The sequence below is a fragment of the Poecilia mexicana genome, unplaced genomic scaffold (assembly GCF_051168715.1).
Source record: "Poecilia mexicana isolate PSO_F unplaced genomic scaffold, ASM5116871v1 scaffold_11, whole genome shotgun sequence".
Classification (NCBI taxonomy): Eukaryota; Metazoa; Chordata; class Actinopteri; order Cyprinodontiformes; family Poeciliidae; genus Poecilia; species Poecilia mexicana.
In genome coordinates this window covers 13,354,096-13,359,893 of record NW_028263380.1, presented here as the reverse complement: position 1 = coordinate 13,359,893, position 5,798 = coordinate 13,354,096, and positions in this window count along the sequence as shown.

Here is a 5,798-nt window from a genome sequence, read left to right as displayed (position 1 = left end):
AAGGTTATATGATGTTGATTATATTAAAAGTACAGAATGATGTAGTTAAAACAAGCACGGTGCTCAGTGTGTAAAAAGAGCACAATGAAGGAAAAGAATGTTAAAAAAAGAAGGAAATACTTTACATTTAGCAACTTTTCTTGCTTTTCTGACTTTATGCAGCTTATAACTATAACTTTGCTTTGGTGCTCATAGAAACCACACCCTAGTACTGCTTACTACAACTAACTGTAATGTATTAAATTATAGTAAGCTCCCTTTTCTCTCCAGAATTTGACTGCAGACTTTTCTCCTGGAGTCTCTGCCAAGTGCTACACGTAACAAAAGGATGTCTGCTGTGATATCATCCCTACCCTCCCCACACAAGAGGATAACTCCCAGCCATCAGAGTCACTTGGCTCCGATACGGGATAATGAGTGGAGCGAATCAGTTGTGAGATAACTTATCTCTCTAGGTCTGCTGGACTTTTTTCTACTTTTTTTTTTTTCCTTCCCTCATATGAATCCGTGCGTTTAATAAACCCAAAATTCATTTTCTCCCTGTATCTCTGCTGATACAGTTTGTCTGTCGATGAGAAGAAACTCTGCGGCTGGGAGATAGAGAGGTGAGAGAATTCACTGCACACTGCAGACACTGCGGAAAAAGTGCGATAAGAATATTAAATAGGAGGAGGAATTTTGTCTTCTCCCCCAAACCAATAACCAAACCGAGGATGGAAATGAAAAGGGGAGCTTGAGTCTGCAATCACACTAATGACAGATATTGAATGCCCGCTGTGTTTTATAAGCTTTTTAGAGTTAGGGTTTCACTCAATCCTATAAATGTGTGTATATTAGAGTATGTATGTATATATATATATATATGAGCGAAATTGGAGTGAAAGGACCGGACTCGGGTACAGAATACATGCCGCACCTTTCCAGCTATTGCATCCTCCTTCCACGTGTTACTTTTTGTTGGTCCATTACACTAAATCCTAGTAAAAATACACTGAGCTTTGTGGCTGTAATATGTCAAAATGTGCAAAGATTTGAGCATTATGACTATTTTTGCTAAGCACTACATCCTAAGATGAATAAAATATAATTTGCTCTCTTAATGACTACAAGAAAATGGCATCTGCGTTTGGAAAAAATACAAGGATATTAAAGCTTCGGTTACAGTAAAGTTTGATAGACACTGACTGAAATTTTATGGCCCCAAATCACACAGCGTGACATTTAATAAATCCTTAATTTCTCTATTATCATAAAATCTGGCCTTAACCCTCCAAATAACCACATATTAAACAGGTGAATTATTATCCATGTCAACATGAATGTTTTTGGTTTACTGTTTATCACCAAAGTGCTACTGAAACCCGAAAATGTCGAAGACAATTTGGCTATTTAAATCTGACAGTAGGATAGTTAATCAGTACCCCTGATGATAACTGCAAATTGCCCAAGATTATGTTGACACATCTTCATTGCCGCATGTAGGAGGGGGTTCGATAGCGGCAGTGCTGCCATTTATCCCGCCGGCAGCCCCGGGGGATTCTTCTTCTGCAGTATTCTTTTTAATGTCTGGCAATTAAAGGCCGTCGAACTGCCGGAGAGGGAGGATGGCTGGGGAGACGGAGGAAGCTGGTGCAAATGAAATGAGTTTCAAGGAGACAGAAGCACAAAGGGAAAAGAATAAGGAAACAGGTATATAAATAGATGTAGAGCACCTCACAAAATTACTAAGACCTCTTGAAGTTCTTCACATTTTGTTAGTGTACACCACAAAGATTGCAGTATTATAATGCATTTCATTGTAAGTTTTTTTTTCACAGACCGACAGAAAGAAGTGACTATCTGTGAAGCGAAATCAAAACAGTCACATGGTTTTCAGTTTTCTTTACAACGAAGAACTTTGGGTTCTGTACCTTTGTGCCTACCAGCCAATTCTTTACAGAGCCACCCATTGCTGCTGTTACAATTACAAGACTTTTACATTGTGTTTCTATCAGCTTTGTACATCTAGAGAAAAGCAATTTGCAAAGTAGCTAATTGGGACAAACATAAGTTTTCAAGGTTTGCCATAGATTATCTTGGAATTAGGCCTAAACTTTGACTGGTTTAGTTGAAAACCAGTCAAAGTTTATATGTTGACATAGACCATTCTATTATAATTTGGTCATATGCATAGGGTTGTGTTGCCTTTGGATGAAGCTCTCACTAGACAGACCAGATTTTAGGAGTGCTAAGCTAAATTAAGCTAAGTTTGTTCTGTCCACAGATTCCCCCACCCAGACTGTAGCTGATTACAGCTCCTTCAGAGTTCATCACTGGCAATATTGCTTTAAATCTAATTCTGCTTTAAACATCTCCACAACTTTCTTCTTGAGGTGTCTGCTGTGTCCCTCAGTCTTCGTGATGCTCTTGGTTCAACAATGTTCTCTGAAAAACCTCTGGAGGATTTATTCTGAAATAAAATTAAAGTGTACTTCAAATCAATATTTGCAAAAACGATACCGTCAATTAAAGCAGCATACGCTTTTTTGTGTTTGTCTATAAAAACTTATATATTTTTTAGTGTTTGGTTGTAAAGTGAAAAAAAAAAAGCTTTAATATTTTTTATGACGCTCTCAACAATAAGTCAATGGTAAAACAACTAACTTTGACTTTCAGAAGCTGAAACTCTCTTCTTTTGTCCAATTAGTGAAAAATTCCACCTCACAGCGAGAGAGCTCGTCGTCTTGTTGCATCGACGCTACCTTCCAGTGTCTTCTGCATGTCTCACACAAGCTGCACAGCAGAAAAGCTGTTCGACAGGCAAATCTATCGTGCCTAGTTTTCACTCTCAGTAGCAGTTGATGCTAATGCTTTACATATCTATCAGACTGACAGGCACAGCATGTTGGTTTGTTTCACTCAACGGGAGAAATTAATCAGACACATTTAGTACAACAAGAGAACATTTGAGCTCTGCATTAACTGCACTCACGCTGCTTTTGATGGCCATATTAAGACAATAGTCTCTGACTTCTTATTGCGGCTATTTGTTAACAGTTCTAACTTAACTGTCAGAGCCGACTCCTTTCTACGTGCTTTGTATGCCTGTGTACGTTTACAGCACATGTTGTGAACAGCAAACGGCAAGTTTTTCCAAGTTATTTCCCTGTCAAACTTTTAAAAATGCCACTGTGTGGACATGTGTGGCAGTTTCCCTTTTCCCTTGACAGCCTTTCTGTGAGTAAAAATATCACCAACAACTTTTTTTTCTCAACGTATTCCTCCATGAAAGGACAGTGTTAAAGTGGTCCCGGCAAATGGCAGCTCCCGTGTAAAGCAAATCATAATACAAGCACATTATAGGCAGATTACATCTATTAGTTGCTGCTGAGCTGCATGCAAATGGCATGCCCATGGGAGACCAGAAAATCGCTTTAAACTTCAATAAGTTACGAGCGGCGGTAAGCCGAGCCATAATCTGCACAAAGCCCCAGGCAGCGGCAAGACTGGATGCAATTAGAGAGGAAATAAATTTCTATACTGTAAATAAAGAGAAAGTAAAAAAAAAGAAGAGACTGATGGAAGTGAAATGAGCACTGCGAATTGAGATGGATTGGTTTATTTTAATTGTCATGTTCAATCCACCTGCAGGTCACTGATAGCGATCAAATAGGGTGACTATTTAACTGATGTAATGTGAGTTATAGAAAACCTCAACCTTTATGAAAATGCTGAGATTCCTCTTTCATACAATCATTTTGGTGAGTTTCATTACATTTTTGCAACCCTTAGATTTATGACCTCTCATACGGATGCCTAGTCAGGAATTTACAGTCATCTGAAATAGTTACAAAAGCCACATTAAACAGTCACATTCTGGTGTCAAATCTAATTTTGTAATTCTTGTTTCACTCGTATACCTATTTTCATGATTTTATTTATTTACACATATACAACAAAAATAAACCTTGTACTCATTAAAAGTTTCAACAAAAATATCAATAAAAGATAAGATTAGAACAGCTTTCCCCATTGTAGTTAGTTCAGTATTTCAGTGCAGTTCTTCTCAGTCAGTCATGTTTAATTTAATATTTTGGGTCACTATCATGGTAACATTTTTCCACAACATATGCTCACGCATTTCAAATAAAGGGATCCACAATTAGTTGTAACAATAGATTTTATTTGAAAAATATTTATCTTATAACAGTATGGTAATAATACCAGGGTTTCCCTCAGGCTTCATGTGTGCCCCCACCAGGCTTACCATTAGTGTATCTTAGATATTTCTAATTTATTGCCTTTTTTAAAGACATTATCGTTGGTGTTTAGGTATTAATCTTCCAGTCTTCTAAAAATGCATAGCTATCAAGTAATATGTTCAAATTTCCTGTCAATTTTCTACATTATTTTAACTAAAAACGTGGCGGCCGGCTGAAAGACTGCCCTAGCGCCCCAAGCACCGGGTTTAGCAAGTTTTCCGGGGGAAACCCTGTAATACTGCAGCCTGTTTAGTTTTTATGAATTTTAATAAAATATTGTCACACGGACGTCATCGTATTGTTTATGCTGCAATAATAATCTGTGAAAAAAATCTAACTCCCCCACCCCCTTCCAATGCCACTATTATCATCTGCAGGAATGTGCCGCTACCATTCAGAAACAACCAACCAGAGACAGGGGGAAGGTCTTAGAGCTGCCAATGAGTCTCATGTAAATGCTGCTCAATGTGCTAATGGCAAAAAAACAACTTACCGTTACAGGAAAAAAGTTTATCCACTGTCATCAGTGATCATGCTAACTATCCTGAGCACTCACTGCAGGCTTCGCTGTTGGTAAGAAACTGTATCTAAGCAGAAAGCAATGGGGAGGTGAGAGCAGTGCATACTCAAGGGTGATTGTCAGTACTAAAACCCTCATCCTGGCTCTGACTGATTGTTTCTGACCAATCGATGGAACTTTTGGGAGGTGAACATCCTATTATTCCTGTCATCAATCCAACATTTTAGTAAAGGAACATCTTACCGACTGTTAAGGCGGTGGCAGCATGATGGTCTGGGACTGCTTTCCTGCTTCAGGTCTTACAAAGAAAATCAGTAACTATGATTTTCACTGTCAGCATATTTTTCTTATTTATTTACAAATTTTGACAATTATTGAGTCAGTATGTAATATATGTCATTAAATTGAGCACTATCAGAGATGATACGTTTATAGTGGGTGTGTGAATGACCTAATCGACCTGACTGCTGATTGCAGCAATCCAGATTATTAGCAGAAATAGAGGGCCCCAAAACCAAATTTCGCTTAGAGCCCCATGGAGGCTTGGGCTGGCCCTGGAGGTAGGATTAAATAAGTGTCACTTCTTCCTACTCCTTTTCAAACAGAAAAGTGATAAACAAATAATTTTGTTCTTATGTATGCACACGTTTTTCTCTGTCCCACTGATTGCTTGTTCTCTCTCTCTTTTTAAAAAAAACAAAAAAAAACGAGAGAACATGTTTGAAATACATAAATAAATGAAATTAAATGTAAAATGACACTTTAAGATAGCTACCTTCTTGTGTTATTGTGTGTACAACAGAGACGTTTTGAGTTTTGATGGGTTGTTTTTTAAGTAGAGAGACTGTGTATGTCAAAGAATGGCAAGCAGAATGTGGTTCGGATCCATAACTACCGGAGTGAAAAAATCCTGATGTTTTTGAACATCCTCTGTGTTGGGATAAGTTAGAATCACGCGCTCCTGCTGCGCTCTCTGCTCCTCCACCCGGCTTCACGTTATTGGTCAAAGTCAAGCGATCCCGCCTCTGATTGGACAA